This window comes from Sus scrofa, chromosome 6 (assembly GCF_054392235.1).
Source record: "Sus scrofa isolate SSC_HxYL_T2T_F1_AM1 chromosome 6, Sscrofa_HxYL_maternal_Yorkshire_Landrace_v2.0, whole genome shotgun sequence".
Taxonomy (NCBI): Eukaryota; Metazoa; Chordata; class Mammalia; order Artiodactyla; family Suidae; genus Sus; species Sus scrofa.
In genome coordinates, this window is record NC_139388.1 from 151778204 (window position 1) to 151796051 (window position 17848).

Sequence of the window (17848 nt, forward strand, 5' to 3'; positions counted from 1 at the left end):
TGTTAGCTGTGAGTTGAAAGCATCTCTGGGCTGTGTCTCCTTCATCATGAAGCTCTCATTAGAGGTCACGCTCTGGAAAGCAGATTTTGGTCGTAGGCACCACGCTGCTGGATCCCAAGCAGTTTTCTACCGACTGTGTCCAGTCCCCTGGCACTTGGCTTTTCTTGCGGTGTACTTGTCACAGTTGAACTACATAGATGTACATGTTTGGAGGGTGTGTATGTTTAATGTCTTCTTAGATGGTGAGTTCTTTGAGGGCAGGGACCATGGCTGTATCCATTGCTATGTGCTTGGCACAGATCTTGGCATGTGGTTTGCAGTAGAAATTGAATGTGTGAGACGCTGAATGGAGTCTTTCCTCTCTTCTAACAATGGGTTAGCCAAATCCACAGCTAAAAAGGTGGTTGGTTGGTTTGTTTCTTCTTTTTTTTTGGCCACACCCCAGGCTAGGGGGCTGATTGGAGCTGCAGCTGCCGGCCCACACCACAGCCACAGCAACACTGAATCCAAGCCTCATCCTCGGCCCACACCGCAGCTTGCAACAATGCTGGATTCTGAACCCACTGAGTGAGGCCAGGGATGGAACCTACATCCTCACAGACACTGTGTCAGGTTCTTAACCCACCAAGCCACAATTTAGGGAACTCCTAAAAAGGTATTTTAACTACCCACTTTTCAGAGTTCCCTGGTGGCCTATTGGGTTAGGGTTCCAGTGTTATCACTGCTATGGCTCGGGTCACTGTTGTGGGGCTGATTTGATCTCTGGCCCAGGAACCTCTGCATGCTACAGGTAAGGCAAAAAAAAAAAAAAAAAAATCTCTGCTTTTCTATGATCAGAGAACTATAGCTCTGTGGCTAGTATTTTTTTGCCAAACTTTTTCAAAAGCTGCCATTTCAGCAGAACCAACTCTCAGATTGCCCTGGTCCCTGACGCCCACCCAAGTGAAAGAGGGGTGGCGGTGGGAGAGAAGTTTTCTCAGGAGCATTCCCCAGAGCTCACCTTCTGTCTGAAAATTGGTGGGTCACTGGCTGTCCCAGAAAGAGCTCCCCATGTCCGGCCTCTGCAAAACTAAGAGAAGGAGCCAGGAAGAGAGAGGAAAGAAGGTGAGATGCCAGATTCGGTGGACGAGGATGTGTTTCTTGGACACTGTTGTCAAGGGGGATGAATCTGTGGAAGGTGGCTTGGGACTTAAATTAACCTGGCCAGTACCCCCTCAGAAGGGCAGCCCCACAACCCACGAGTGGACCCCAGGAGTGAGCCGGCATCTGGGTGGTATCTCAAAGGACAAGCCTCTCTCTGGTCAGGCAGAAAACTCATCTCCATCCAGAGGGGTGGCTCACCCGGTAACCCGCTATGGAGCTTCTGAAGAGCTGAGCCCCATTTTGTGCAGAGCTTTTGGCACGATCTCATTTCAGCAGAACCAGCTCTCAGGTTCACTGTGAGTAGCTATGAAGGGGACCAACCAAGAGAGTGGGCTCAGGGAGAAGGGGAGGGGCGGGGTGAGAGAGACCACCCCACTCCTCCAGCCCAGCCCTGGAGCCTGGGGCCTCGCCCGGCTGGAGAGTGCTGACAGTGAACGTGGGATTTATGTCCTCGTCAAAATGAAACACTTAGCAACTCAGCTTGGTTAGGGGTCCTTTGTGGCCCTTACCACTCAAGAGGAAAGGGGCGTTAGAGCACAAGAGTAGAAGTTACTGAGCATGCGGGGCGTTCCTGCTGTGGCTCAGCGGATAAAGACTCCAACTGGCGGAGTTCCCATCGTGGCGCAGTGGTTAACGAATCCAACTAGGAACCATGAGGTTGCGGGTTCGATCCCTGCCCTTGCTCAGTGGGTTAACAATCCGGTGTTGCCATGAGCTGTGGTGTAGGTTGCAGACGCGGCTCGGATCCCGCGTTGCTGTGGCTCTGGCGTAGGCCGGTGGCTACAGCTGTGATTCAACCCCTAGCCTGGGAACCCATATGCCGCGGGAGCGGCCCAAGAAATAGCAACAACAACAACAACAACAAAAAAAGACAAAAGACAAAAGACAAAAAAAAAAAAAGACTCCAACTGGCGTCCAGGAGGACTCAGGTTTGATCCCTCGCCTCGCTCCGTAGTGTGGGTCGCAGATGTGGCTCCGATCCCACGTGGCTGTGGCTGTGGTTGTGGCTGTGGCCAGCAGCTGTAGCTCTGATTCGACGCCTAGCCTGGAAACTTCCCTATGCGGTGGGTGCGGCCCTAAAAAGAGAAAAAGAACAAAAAACCAAAAAATTGTTACTGGGCATAAAATAATTTAATGTTTTGTTCTTCACTGAGTTGAAAATCAAAACAGTTAAAATTACTCATTAAAAGGAAGAAAGGACTGTAAGAGATCCCTTCAGGTAGAAGGTTGCGTGTCGCTATTTCCCTCGCAAGGCCTCTCACCCGCTGCTTCTACCATGTGAAGGAGTAGAGATGCTGGTTCCATCCTGGCGCTTCCAGCAGCCTGTCATCTCCCACTGACGTCCCCTCCCTTTTCTCCAGAGCAGAAGGCAATCTGAGAAAGCAGAATCCAGCCAGGACATTTCCCAGCCACCCAGGGCCTGGCATGTTTGCCTGAAGGCACCGCGGGTGGGGGTAGGTGGGAGTTGATGTTTCCTGGAAGTAATTCCCAGGGGGGCGAGTCCCACAGCTTCGATTGTACTTCTTTGGGATGGGTAGACTCCCTGAGATCATCCCCATGCACAGCCAGCTGGCTTAAAAAACAAAAATAGGAGTTCCCATCGTGGCGCGGCCGAAGCGGATCCGACTAGGACCATGAGGTTGCAGTTTGATCCCTGGCCTCACTCAGCGGGTTAAGGATCTGGTGTTGCCAAGAGCTGTGGCATAGGTCGCAGATGCAGCTCAGCTCCTGAGTGGCTGTGGCTGTGGTGTAGGCTGGCAGCTGTAGCTTCGATTCAACCGCTAGCCTGGGAACCTCCATATGCCATGGGTAAAAAACAACAGTAAGAAAACTAAAAACCTGTAGACACACCTGCCTTTGACAGCGTCAGTCCTATCTGGAACCAAGTTGTCGACAGGGACCTGTTTCCTCGTCGCGAGCCCCCGAAGTGTACTGTCAAGGGCGGGAACCCCAGAGCTCACTTGCTCCAGCATTTTTCACACCAGCACTTTAAAAAATGAGAACATTTCCAGAGCTCCCGTCGTGGTTCAGTGGTTAACGAATCCGATTAGGAACCGTGAGGTTCCGGGTTCGATCCCTGGCCTTGCTCAGTAGGTTAAGGATCCGGCGTTGCCATGAGCTGTGGTGTAGGTCACAGAGGCGGCTCGGATCTGGTGTTGCTGTGGCTCTGGTGCAGGCCGGTGGCTACAGCTCTGATTAGACCCCTAGCCTGGGAACCTCCATGTGCCATGGGTGCGGCCCTAGAAAAGACAAAAAATAAATAAATAATTTTTAAAAAATGAGAACATTTCTGAGTGCATAGCGTAGAGGAAGGTAATATTTCTTCTTGAAACTTTGCAGTTGCCTGTTTGAGTGTGTGTGTGTGTGTGTGTGTGTGTGTGAGTTTGAGTACTGGAACACACAGGTGTCTTTTTTTTTTTTTCACTCTGGGTTTCAGTTAAATTCGTGAGTTATTGATCTGGATGTTAGATTCTTTTGTTGTTGTTGTTGTTGTATTTTAGGGCCACACCTGTGGCATTTGGAAGTTACCAGGCTAGGTATGGAATTGGATACCTAGCTCCTGGCCTACACCATAGCAACACCAGATCCCCAATCCACCGAGCAAGGCCAGGGATCAAACCAGCATCCTCATGGATCCTAGTCGGGTTCATTAACCACTGAGCCATGGAGGGTACTTCCTGGATGTTAGATTCCAAATCATCTCACCATGAATGCAAATTTTGGAAACTAAAGCCCAGAATGGTGAAGACACTTGTCCAACATCAGTAAGAAAAGAGTAGGAATTCAGACGTGCATCTCAGACTCTTGGAATGTTTCCTCTTCTTTCACCAGCCTGGAAACGGCAATAGTCGTAGGTGATATTCAGTGGGTGATGACTGTGTGCCAACCACTGCCCTGCATACATCATCTTATGTACTAGGGAAAGGGGGTGAGGTTGGCTTTGTGTTTTGTTTTAAGTAAATGTTCATGGCTAAACAGTGACTTAGTGCTGCAACCTGTGGAGAGATGCAGAAGTTGTGAGTAAACATTTAAAAGTTTTATAGCAATCTGACAGTAGCTTTATGTCTGTTGACTCTAGTAGTGAAAACATTGGCTTTCATTTTGTGTCTTTTTTTTTTTTTTTTGACATTCTTTTTTTTTTGTCTTTTGTTGTTGTTGTTGCTATTTCTTGGGCCGCTCCCGCGGCATATGGAGGTTCCCAGGCCAGGGGTTGAATCACAGCTGTAGCCACCGGCCTACGCCAGAGCCACAGCAACGCGGGACCCAAGCCGCGCCTGCAACCTACACCACAGCTCACGGCAATGCCGGATCGTTAACCCACTGAGCAAGGGCAGGGACCAAACCCGCAACCTCATGGTTCCTAGTCGGATTCGTTAACCACTGCGCCACGACGGGAACTCCCATTTTGTGTCTTTAATAAACAGTTTTCTATCAGTTCATTTTCATTGTGTTTTGTGAAAGTGTCGGTCCATGATGGATTAGAAATGAGAACAAACTGCTTCTTCACCGCAGACCATTTGAGAAGCACTGACTTAGACTGAGCAAGGCCAACACCTTTGTCCCTGGAGGCCTCTGAAGTCATCATAGCGACCATTGGGAGGGGGAGATTGCTGGATGCAAGCCCCCTGACAGCAGAGAAAGGGTTACTCTGCTTTCTGGAGCGAATGAGGTACCTCCAGTTCTAGAACTAGCTGCCCTGGTCTTGGGGATGAGTAGTAGAAAAGGCATTGATGCCACAGTTCCCGTTGTGGCTCAGCAGAAACGAATCTGACACTAGCATCCATGAGGACACAGGTTCGATCCCTGGCCTTGCTCAGTGGGTTAAGGATCCGGCATTGGCATGAGCTGAGGTGTAGGTTGCAGACAGTGAATATCCCAAGCTTTCACTGGCTTCAGAACTTGAGGATGTGAGACAGATGGGGATGCCTGCCCCTCTGGGAAAGCGGAGAGATCTCCTTCCTTGTAGTGTTCCCTCATGAGAAGAAGTCCAACAGGACAAATTCAGTTCTCGTTTCCCAAAGTAGTAAGAGCAGAGGACAGTGCTGCAGAGGTCTCTGGGAAAATAGGGCTAATTAAAGGGGGCCTGTGTATCTCCTCGATGTGCAGGCTCTGTGGAGGGGAGCACACTTCATAAATCCTGCTAGGCTGCTTTTTGGTGAAATCCTCAAGATTTGTACCAAGAACTCTTTTGAGTGAATCAGTGTGTCTTTGTTTGCGTTTTCTGGAATTCTGACGACTGCAGCCAAGGAGTTAGCGAGGCTAAGCACTGGACTGAGCATTTAATCAGTTGAACGCTTCCTTATGTTCTCCTGGTTTGTTCTCATAACAAGTGACCTTAAGTCCAACTCTTAGCAACACATGATTGTGGAATGTTCCCTCTTGAGGAATACTGCCTTGTTTTTTCATTCTGAACACATCGAAAAATCTCTGAAAATTCAGATGCGTTTGTTTGGACAGTGATAATAATGTAAGCTAACTGTACCTGCTGTGTGCCCAGTTTTTTATGTGTGTATTATAGTTTATATGTATTTATTTAGTGTTTACATCCGAAATGTCCCAACAGCCCTGGTCAGTTGGGGGGGTGGGAAAGAAGGCTTAGGAAAATTAGATCACTTACCTGATGGAACTCGGTTCAAACTTCAGCTTCTGCATTTCTATGTTTCCTGCAGATTCTTACCTGAGTCTTTGTACAGGTGAGACAATACCCAAACCCCATAGTCTTGACGTTTTCATTGACTCCTTCCTTCTGCCTGAAAAATAACACTGGGACCTGCTTCCTTTTGGTTTTGATTTTGAATACATACGTCCTGTTGAGTAATTCAGGAGTGGAATGATGCATTTAACTGTAGGTCCTGCAGACTCAGAAGTCCCCATGGTAATTATAGCAAATGCTGATTGAAGACTTGCCGCATATCCTTTCCATGCAGTATTTTTTTTTTTTACCTGTATTATCTTAATTCTTTCACGAAAACCACCTTCTCCTCCCTATCCCTACTGCGATTATTTTCTCATAGGACTTTTGCATCGTATGTTCACACTAGCATGCTTCAGTTTATTTAACTGTATTTTTTGCTGCCTCGCTCTCACTAGAAGGTAAGCACCATGAGGGCTGTTGTATGTCTCTTTAGCTCAGTGATGGAATTCCCCAGCAATTAGGGCCAGGCTTGGTATATAATAGGTGCTCACATGTTTGTCGAATGAATGAATGAGCAGTCCTTATAGGTTAAATATCACTATCATCACAAACTGAGGTTTGTGGTATTAAATAATGTGCTCAAGTTGGAAGAGTTATCATTGTTATTATTATTATTTGTCTTTTTGTCTTTCAGGGCCTCACCTGCGGCATATGGAGGTTCCCAGGCTACAGGTACATTTGGAGTTGTAGCCGCCAGCCTACACCACAGCCACTGCAGTGTGAGTTCTGAGCTGCATCTTCGACCTACACCACAGCTCATGATAATGCCGGATCCTTAACCCACTGAATGAGGCCGGGGATTGAACTCGTGTCCTCATGGATGCTAGTCAGATTCGTTTCTGCTGAGCTATGATGGGAACTCCCAAAATCAGTTTTTAATGTTAGTGGTAATAGCTTCCTTTCTTCAGTACATGGTTGGAATGAACATTTTCACACACAAAAAGAGGTCAGTTTGGCACCATTTTTAGAGCACATAAACAGTGGTATTTGTCCTTTTTTTGGTTTGCTTGTTTGGTTTTTGCCATGCCTGCAGCACATGGAAGTTCTGGGCCAGGGACCGAACCTAAGCCATAACAGCAACCCAAGCCACTGCAGTGACAATGCTAGATCGTTAACCCACTGAGCCACATAGAAACGCCTGTATTTGTTGAATACATGCACTGGGCCTCTCGTCTGCCGTAGTAACTGTAGCTGGTATTAAGGTCAAATAGGTTTTTTCTCTGTCCTATTATGGTGCCTCCAATTTTTTAACACAGTAAAGGACAAGCTAACGATGCGCTAACACACGCCTGCTTCTGTTGAAGGCGTCGTGGGCTTGATGGGAAAGAATTGCAGCGCAGTGAAGGGCCTGGAAGAGGTCGAGGCCAGCCTCTACTTCCCCACCTCTCCCCCTCCAGTGCCAGAGCAAAGACTCGGGTCCTTCCTCACTGGACAGCCTGTTCCACGGATGGACAGGTGCATGGTCATTGAATGGCTACTTCGTCAGAAAATTCTTTGCATTGAGCTAAAATGTGTGTGCAGGTAACTTCTACCCATGGCTCTGCACATGCTCCCCAGGGAATGACGGAATAAATGAAACCATCCTTTCACATACCCGCCCTTTAGATATTTGGTCCGTTTGTGCTTCATCTTAGGGGTCTCTTCTTCTCAGTGCCTCAGCCTGGATTCCTCACAGCATCTTTCCAGCCGTTTCCCTCCTGCTTGCTCCTCCTGGCATGCTTCCAGCTTGTTCACGTCCAATGCAGTTGTGTCCTCCAGCCTGCCAGGTGTGGCCCTGGGATGACATCCACTGTTTTTTGGCAGCCACGCCACCCTGTTGACTCATCCACACTCCCGAAGCCCTCGAAGACCATGAACTGTTGTCGAACTCAAGTGGGAAGCGAGTGCTGCACAGATGGAGCTGAGGGGTGCTGGTGATGATGAAAAGTAATAGCGATGTCCCTGGACACTCCGTCCTCCATTTCTCTGGGCTCGTTGGCCGCCATACCCAAGACAGTTTGGATAAGCACACCTATTGCATTGGGACTGTGTGTAAGATACTGACTGTCCTAGCCACTGTACATAGCCTCCCTATTTAACGTTTCTTTCTTTTTTTTTTTTTTTGCCATTTCTAGGGCCGCTCCAGTGGCATAGGGAGGTTCCCAGGCTAGGGGTCGAATCGGAGCTGCAGCTGCCAACCTACACCAGAACCACAGCAACGCAGGATCCAAGCCGCCTCTGCAAACTACACCACAGCTCAGGGCAACGCCAGATCCTTAACCCACTGAGCAAGGCCAGGGATCGAACCACTGCACCATGGTGGGAACTCCCCTATTTAACTTTCCAAACGACTGTGCTCATGGCTATCACAAAACTGTTACCCTTGAGGAGACAGAGATGAGAGATTAACTAGTGTGCTTAAGATCACATGGCTTGTTCTTGGTGATGGATAGGAGTCTGTCTGCCTCCCAGTCCTAATCCTGATAAGATGCACTCTCAGGAGCTACAAAGAGGCTAGGCTTAGCTCTGCACATTCTCTCTGAAAAACATGCACAGGAAGATGTGTTAAAGAGTGGTGTTTTTTTTCTTCCTGTCCTTCGAAGAAGGAAAGGATGCAAATTGTTGTGTTCCTGCTCTGTGCCAGCTGTTCCATATCTGTTTATCTCAGTTTGTCCTCAGGACAATTCCATGGGGAAGGCACTGTTGGCATTATCACATGACAGGTGAGGAAACCGTGGTTCAGAGAGGATAAAGCTAGGTTACTCCTGCAGCGGCCTGAATCCAGAGCGCGTGTGCTTCCGCCACGCTTCCCAGAGAAGGTTTTCAACTCCCGCCTGCCTGCACCCCCCACGGGGTCTCTGACTAGACTGTGATCCACTGCGACAGTCTCTGCTCTCCTGGCCAGCATTTATGGACTTACTGACTAACCAAATTACCTAAGTGGAAATGGAGGGAAATACCCTCACCAAATGAGCTGAGCATTAAAGGCTTCTTATACACATACCTTTGGGCTATGATCAGCCATGGAAGCAAAGTAAGGAGCCAGCTGAAGCTGCTAGAACTCAGCTCAGATGTGGCCCATCATGCTTCCTTCTCCCGTCATACGCCCCCTTATGGTGAGTCGTGCAGTAGTCTCATGGTGAGTTCAGTGGCTGCTGTCAAGACCTGATCATATAATGATGCTCACTTGAGGGCCACGGGCCACCCCTTCTTCCCCTGGCCTTCGGACTGAATTAACTTCCTTGCCAAATCATAGGTCCAGAAATTGAGAGACCATTAGCAAGACTGGCCAAATCACGTGCCTAATCTTTGTGTTTGCATAGAATTTGTGTCCACAAAATGCTTTTTTACTTATGTTCTTCCGGTTGTTCCTCCCACCAGCCGGGGAACCGGAAGCAGGGAAGGGTTCGTGGCCGTTTTGCAAGTGGGGAGTCCGAGACTCACTCAGAGTCTCCCAGTCCCGAGGGCAGAGCCCGCACAAAATCGGTCAAGCTCTGAGTCCTGCTCTCGTGCTCTCTTGCCCCTTCTTCCTTCCCTCCTCTCTTGTACCGTCCACCAAACAGCTCCTACACTTCTGCCCTTGCCTGTGGCCCATTAACTGAATCGTCACTCGCTCAGCAAAAACTGTGCTAAACCCAGCGGAGACTGCTCTTTCTCAGGCTTCACTTCCCAAGCCATCTGGTCCCCCGGACTTTCCCCAAAACAGATGCGAGAGTTTGCAGGTTGTCATCAATCTTGGCTGTCGCTTGGAAGTCCAGCTGACCCCACAGCGCCAAGCTGCCATAAATGTTCTTTTTCCTCAGCAAGTACCTGTGTATTAACCTTAACGTCACACGAACCACCTGAAAAACTTGCAGCTTCCCTTGATTTCTCTAGCATGGACAGTCAGCTGAGAAATGGCCCTGGAAGCCAAGGCTTTCCTGTGGATTGGCTCAGGGAAGAGCATCTTACTTAGAGCTTGCTCTGCCCTGGGTGAAGGGGCAGAAGCAGCAACCTCCACAGCCCCCAGCTCAGGGTTCAAAGCCTGTCGACCACCCCCACCCGGTCCTCTCTCTCTAGTCTAGCCTCCCTTTGCAAATGTTGCCATCTAAATGCCTTATATGGTTAGAATTATATCATACGTAACCTTTTGGAAGTGGCTTTTTTCTACTCAGCCTAATTCCCTGGAGATTCATCCAAGTCATGATAACTGATTTTTATTTTTGTTTATTTTCTAAATCCATACGTTAAACTTGATTTTTTTAATTTATTTTTATTTATTTTATTTTTTGTCTTTTTGCCATTTCTTGGGCCGCTCCCGCGGCATATGGAGGTTCCCAGGCTAGGGGTCTAATCGGAGCCATAGCCACCAGCCTACGCCAGAGCCACAGCAACGCGGGATCCGAGCCGCGTCTGCGACCTACACCACAGCTCACGGCAACGCCGGATCTTTAACCCACTGAGCAAGGGCAGGGATCGAACCCGAAACCTCATGGTTCCTAGTCGGATTCGTTAACCACTGCGCCACCACGGGAACTCCTAAACTTAATTTTTTTAACGTTTAGGTTTAAGTAATTTAAAAAATTTCACTTTGATTTTTGGGGTTTGGGTGTGAGTATTGTGTATGGTTTTGGTTTATTTATTTATTTTTGTCTTTCCTAGGGCCACACCCACAGCATACAGAGGTTCCCAGGCTAGGGGTCGAATGGGAGCTACAGCTGCTGGCCTATACCACAGCCATGGCAACGCCAGATCCGAGCCGCATCTTCAACTTCCCCCACAGTTCAGGGCAGCACTGGAATCCTTAACCCACTGAGCAAGGCCAGGGATCAAACCTGCATCCTCATGGTTACTAGTTGGGTTCATTAACTGCTGAGTCATGGCAGGAACTCCCGTGTATGTTTTTAATTAACTAAAATCTGTACTTGAAGTTACAGAAGCGATCTGCGCCACCTCGTCTCCTGGAGACCTTGTGCATTGCTTGATCCTCCATGTCCTCACTTTTAGAATGAGCGTAATCATTAGAACTTTACATTAGTTTGGTTTTTGAAAAATTTTATTGAAATATAGTTGATCTCCCATATTGCATTATATCTGCTGTACAGCAAAGTGACTCAGTTATACATATATATACATTCTTTTTCATATTCTTTTCCATTATGTTTTATCATAGCATGTTGAATATAGTTCCCTGTGCTACACAGTAAGACCTTGGAGTTTATCTTCTGTGTAATAGTTGGCATCTGCTAGTCCCAAACTCCCAATTCCCTCCACCCCTCCTGTTGGCAACCACACGTTAGTTCTCAATGTCTGTGAATCTGTTTTTGTTCCATAATTACCTTAATTTGAATCATATTTGAGATTTCACATACAAGTGATAAATGGTATTTATCTTTCTCTGGCTTACATCACTTCCTATGATAATCTTTAGGTTTATCCATGTTGTTGCTTCATTCTTTTTTTTTTTTTTTTTTTTTTTTGGTCTTTTTGCCATTTCTTGGGCCCCTCTCGTGGCATATGGAGGTTCCCAGGCTAGGGGGTCCAGTCGGAGCTGTAGCCACCGGCCTACGCCAGAGCCACAGCAATGCGGGATCCGAGATGTGTCTTTGACCTACACCACAGCTCACGACAACTCCAGATCCTTAACCCACTGAGCAAGGGCAGGGACCGAACCCGCAACCTCATGGTTCCTAGTCGGATTCGTTAACCACTGTGCCATGGTGGGAACTCCAGGTTGCTTCATTCTTTTTAATGGTTGGGTAATATTCTATTGTATGTATGTAGCACATCCACTTGATCCATTCACCTGTCAGTGGACATTCAGGTTGCCTCCATGTCTTGACTATTGTAAATAGTGCTGCTCTAAATAGGGGGTGCATGTATCTTTTTGAATTACAGTTTTTTTCTGGGTATGTGCCCAGGAGTGGGATTGCAGGATCATATGGCAACTCTTTTTAGTTTTTTGAAGAACCTTCATCCTGTTTTCTACAGTGGCTGCACTAATTTACATTCCCATCAGAGGGCTCCCTTTTCTTCACACCCTCTCCAGAATTTCTTTGTAGACTTTTTGATGAGGGCCATTCTGACTGGTGTGAGGTGATACCTCGTTGTAGTTTTGATTTGCATTTCTCTAATAATTAGCAATGATGAGCGTCTTGTCATGTGCCTCTTGGCCATCTGGATGTCTTCTTTTGGTGAAATGTCTATTTAGGTCTTCTGCCTATTTTTCTATTGGGGTGTTTGTTATTTTGTTACTGAGCTGTTTGTGTATTTGTTACTGATCTGTTTGTATATTTGTTACTATGCTGTTTGTGTATTTTGGAAATTACATTGGTTGCATTGTTTGCAAATACGAAGTATCAGAAGGGGAATGGAAACGAACAGTCCCTTTTAAAAACATATCAAAAAGGCACTTCTCATTGTGGATCAGCCAGTTAAGAACCCGACTAGTATCCACGAAGATGCGGGTTTGATCCCTGGCCCTGATCAGTGGGTTAAGGATCCAGCATTACTGTGAGCTGTAGTGTAGGTTGAAGACACGGCTTGGATCTGGCATTGCTGTGGCTATCGCATAGGCCAGCAGCTGTAGCTCCAGTCTGACCTGGGAACTTCCATATGCCGCAGGTGCAGTCCTAAAACAAAACAAAAAAGAAAAAAAAGAAAAATAAAATCACATCAAAAAATAAAATACTGAGAAATAATCCTCACCAAGGAGGTGAAAGACTTATCTGCTAAGAACTACAAAACATTAATAAAAGAAACTGAAGATCATTCAAAGAAATGGAAGGATATCCCATGCTCCTGGATTGGAAGAATTAATATTGTTAAAATGGTCATACTCGGAGTTCCCGTCGTGGCTGAGCCATTAGCAAACCTGACTAGCATCTGTGAGAACGTGAGTTTGATCCCTGGCCTTGCTCAGTGGGTTAAGGATCTGGTGTTGCTGTGGCGTGTGGTATAGGTTGCAGGAGCAGTTTGGATCCTGTGTTGCTGTGACCATGGTATAGGCTGCCGGTTATAGCTCTGACTAGACCCCCTAGCCTGGGAACCTCCATATGCCTTGGGTGTGGCCCTAAAAAGACAATAAATAAATAAATAAATAAATAAATAAATAAAATGGCCGTACTATCCATGGCCAAGCAATCTATAGATTTAAAGTTATCTCTATCAAATTACCCATGACAGTTTTCACAGCAGTAGTACAAATGTTCCTAAAACTTACATGGAACCATGAAAGCCCCAGAATTGCCAAAGCAATTTTGAGGAAAAAGAACAAAGCAGGAGGCATAACCCTCCTGGCTTTAGACAATACTACAAAGCTACAGCAATCAAAACAATGTGGTATTGGCCCCTCAAAATAGATGTACAGATCAGTGGAACAAAATAGAGAGTAAAAGTAAACTCACATACCTATGGACAATTACCAAGAATATATAAAGCAGAAAAAGTCTCTTTAGCAAGTGGTGCTAGGAAAGTTGAACAGTGTCGTGTAAATCATTTAAGTTTGAACACACCCTCACACCCTGCTCAAAAATAAACTCAAAATGGCTTAAAGACTGAAACAAGACAAGACACCATAAAACTCTTAGAAGAGAACATAGGCAAAACATTATCTGTCATAAATCGTAGCAGTGTTCTCTTAGATCAGACTCCTGAGGCAATAGAAATAAAAGCAAAAATAAGCAAGTGGAACCTAATCAAACTTAGAAGCGTTTGTACAGCAAAGGAAACCCTAAAAAACAAAAAATGATGAAAAGACAACCTTTGCTGCTGTACAGCACAGAGAACTCTACCCAATATTCTGTGATAATCTGTGTGGAAAAAGAACCTGAAAGAGAATGGCTGTGTGTACATGTGTAACTGAATCACTTTGCTGTATAGCAGAAATTATCGCAGTCTTGTCAATCAGCTATAAAGCTTTTAAAATCAACTTCAATCAAAAAAAAAAAGGCAGTCTGTGGACTTGGAGAAAATATTTGCAAATGGTTGGTTTGACTCTTTTTTTTTTTTTTTTTGTCCGAGCCTATGTCCTGTGGAAGTTCCCTGGCCAGGGATCAAACCTGAACCACAGCAGTGACAACATTCGCTAGGCCATCAGAGAACTCCTAGTTTGATTTTTTTAAAGTTTCAAGAGGAAGAGTTCCCTCATGACTCAGCAGGTTAAGGATCCAGCATTGTCACTGCTGTGGCTCTGGTTACCACTGTGTCATGGGTTCAGTTTTCAGCTGAAGAACTTTTGCATGCCATGGACTTGGCCAAAAAAAAAAATTTTTTTTTAAGGAGGAAAAGCCTCCATAGCCCTCTCATTAATGAAGGCTTATTATAAAGAAGCAAGACATTTTCTTTAGCCACAGGGTAACTCCTAGTCCCAGTACTTCAAGGACTGGGATAAATAGCAGGCCTTGTGCATTGTTTAGAGGGGAAAGGCCATATTTTCTGTGTGATCCCTTGTTATTCTTTTTTTTTTTTTTTGCTTTTTAAGGCTGCACTCAAGGCATGTGGAGGTGCCCAGGCTAGGGGTCGAATTGGTGCTGCACCTGCCGGCCACAGCCACAGCAATGCCAGGTCCAAGCCGTGTCTGTGACCTACGCCACAGCTCATGGCAATGCTGAGTCGTTAACCCATCCAGCAAGGCCAGGGATTGAACCCGCATCCTCCTGGGTACTAGTCACATTTGTTAACCCTTGAGCCACGAAGGAAACTCCAATGTTCTGTCAGTTTCTGCTATGCAGCAAAGTGACCTGGTCATACATATAAGGCTGGTTATTTCTAATATAGAAAACCTGTGCTGGGCCCACACCAAACCCCTTGACGGTGTCTCTCAAGGCCCTCTTGTGGACATGCTAGGGGAATCTACAAATATCTTTCTGCCATTGGCAGAACCAAGCAAAGATGCCTTGGGAAGTGATGCTTATGTTGCAGGAGACATTCAGGCTGAGCCTGATGGCCACAATCAGGTAGGACTAAGAGTACATTTGTCCCGGGTTTAGTCCTTTGTAGATGAAGTACAGAATGTATTTTATTCAATAGAGGAAAACATGAAAAGTCCACATTGAGTCAATGTATTCAGAAGGGACTCTGGATATGAGAGGTTCTTAAGGCTTAATGGACCCCCATCCCCATCGAGGACAGTGTTTTGTAAAAAATTCAGTGACCACGAACACCTTTGACCAACTATAAAGCTCTGTACAAATACTAGTGATTTCACAAAGTTGCCTGATTGAACATGAAATCAGTCTTACCTAAACATGCTGGTCATGTGCCAATAGGAAATTTCCTCGTGTGTGTGTGTGTGTGTGTGTGTCTTATTTTTTAAAATAAGAAACCCTGGTTTGCCAGAGTTCCCGTCGTGGCTCAGTGGTTAATGAATCCAACTAGGAACCATGAGGTTAAGGGTTTGATCCCTAGCCTCACTCAGTGGGTTAAGGATCCGGCGTTGCCGTGAGCTGTGGTGTCGGTGGCAGACGCGGCTTGGATCCTGTGTTGCTGGTGGCTACAGCTCTGATTAGACCCTTAGCCTGGGAACCTCCATAGGCTGCGGGAGGGGCCCTAGAAAAGACAAAAAGACAAAAAAAATAAATAATTTTTTTAAAAAAGAAAGAAACCCTGGTTTGTCATAGTGAGGCAGGTTAAACAGGAACACGAGAAAAAAATACACTTACACACGTACGCATATATTTGTGTTTCTGCAAGAAGACAGTAGGGTTCAGTATAGAGCTAGAAACAAGGCCAGCTGGTTCCTATGAAACATCCATGGGCAGGAACATACAGCTTCAGGTGTCCAGTGGTAACAGTTACAAATTGGCCATCAGGCCGGAACAAAGGTCAATCACCAGGCACATCCAGGGTCCTGGGCGGTGGTCTGGTATCTAAAACACACATTAAATCATCAAAAGCTTACAAGTTCTGGCTCCTCCTTCAGACTCCACATTTGAGATGCAGAGAGGCACTCAACTCTGTCTTTGTATATTTTATCTAACAATTTTTTTCCTTTTCCACCTTTCAAAGTAAGACCTTCTCTTAAGTCAGGCTGCTCCTGGGGAAGTGAGAGGATCACCCCTCTGGGAGAGCCCATCCCGCTGGGAGACAGTAGAGCGCTTGTTCCACTTGGCAGGGGTCCCCCGTACCTCGGTACTGAGTAATTCCTGCTGGCCGCCGCTGCTCCCAGACTGAAGCAAGGCCCTCAGGAGCACAGAGGCAGCTCTGTGTGCCCTTGTGCGTCTCGGCTTCTGGGCCACACAGCTCTGCCTGGACTCACTGGGCATCAACAAGTTAGCGATGCCTGAGACCAGACCCCAGATCCTCATTTTCCCTAATGAATCCTACTGTTTTGATTTTGTGGATCTTGAAAGGAATAGGAGCAGTAAGCTGTATCTGTGCATAAACTTTCCTACCCCAGACCCCAAGTTCTGAGTGCCCCCTTCACCACCTGTGCTCCCTTTCATCCCAAGAATTGGCATATTTGCTGGTCTTTCATGATTTTTCTGTCAGCTTCACTAAAATGTGAGCACCTTCAGGGCAGGGATGATGTCTTTTTATCTTGGTCTCCCCTGCCCCTGGCAAAATGCCTGGCACACAATAGGTGCTCTATAAATGGTTATTAACTGAACAGAGAACCAGAATGCATCCATAGGAAAATGAGCAGGATCCACAGGAAGGGGAAGGACCTGGAATCCAGGTCACATGAGAAACCAGGTGTGTGTGTGTGTGTGTGTTTATGTGGTGTATTGGGAGGCTGTGGTGGATGAAACAACTCCCCCCCACCCAGATCCCCCATGTCTTAATCCCTAGAACCTGTGACTATGTCAGGTTACATGGCAAGGGAGGCTAAGGCTATTAATCTCTTGACCTTAAAATCAGGAGATTGGGAGTTCCTGTTGTGGTGCAGTGGTTAAGGAATCCGTCTAGGAACCATGAGGTTGCGGGTTTGATTCCTGGCCTTGGTCCATGGGTTAAGGATCCAGCGTTGCCGTGAACTGTGGTGTAGGTTGGAGACGCTGCTTGCATCCCATGTTGCTGTGGCTCTGGCATAGGCTGGTGGCTACAGCTCCGATTAGACCCCTGGCCTGGGAATCTCCATATTGCTACTGGAGTGGCCCAAGAAATGGCAAAAAGACAAAAATAAATAAATAAAAAATAAAATAAAATCAGGAGGTTGTTGTGGATTATCCAGGTGGTCAGTGTAACAGAGGGTTCTTTTTTTTTTTTTTAAGTTTTCTTGAATTATAATTGATTAAAAATGCTATGATAATTTCACAGGGTTCTTTCTTTTTGGCCACACCCGAGGCATGCAGAAGTTCCAGGGCCAGGGATCAAACCTGTGTCACAGGAGTTGACCTGTCGTGGCTCAGCAGTAACAAACCAGACTAGGACCCATGAGGACGTGGGTTCGATCCTTGGCCTCACTCAGTGGGTTAAGGATCCTTCCAGCATTGCTGTGCGCTGCAATGTAGGTGGCAGATGAGACTCAGATCCCGCATTGCTGTGGCTGTGGCCTAGGCTGGCAGCTGCAGCTCCAGTTTGACCCCTAGCCTATATGCTGCAGGTGCAGCCCTAAAAAGCAAACAAACAAACTGAACCTGCTGCACCACCAGGGAACTCCTCAGAGGGCTCTTATAAGAGGGAGACAGAAGGGTCATGGTCAGAGCAGGAGACATGATGACAGAAGAAGATGGAGTGTTGTGGCCACAAGCCAAGGAATGCAGGCAGCCTTTAGAAAAGGGAAAGGCAAGGAACAGATCCTCCGGAAGAAATGCATCTCTGCCGACTCCTTCGTCACAGCCCTGTGAGGCCCATTTTAGACATCTGACTTCCAGAACTGTAGAATAATAAGTTTGTATTGTCTTAAGTGCACTAAGTTTGTGATCATTTGTTACAGCAGCCTTTGGAGATTACTACAGGAGCTAAGCTTAGTGGAAAGGATGTGACAGAGGGTGTGAACCCAAAAAAGAAAACAGCCATGTGGGAGCAGCTCAGTCAGATCCAAAGACTTTTGCAGCCGAGTCACCCTGAGCAAAATCAGTTGACAATACGATCATATAGCTCACTGTG

General features: G+C 46.7%; 1 protein-coding gene and 1 long non-coding RNA gene across 3 annotated transcripts in view; one reads left to right on the top strand and one right to left on the bottom strand.

The window, feature by feature from the left end:
- The window catches only part of JAK1 (Janus kinase 1), a 246024-nt gene that overhangs the window by 13659 nt on the left and 214517 nt on the right, over window positions 1–17848 (top strand). The gene's annotated exons all lie outside the window — the stretch shown is intronic.
- On the bottom strand, window positions 12833–16947 carry LOC146402890 (uncharacterized). The gene is made up of 2 exons (XR_014808080.1): window positions 16775–16947; window positions 12833–14375 (listed from the first exon to the last, which is right to left on the bottom strand). It is a non-coding gene; the product is annotated as an uncharacterized LOC146402890 (long non-coding RNA).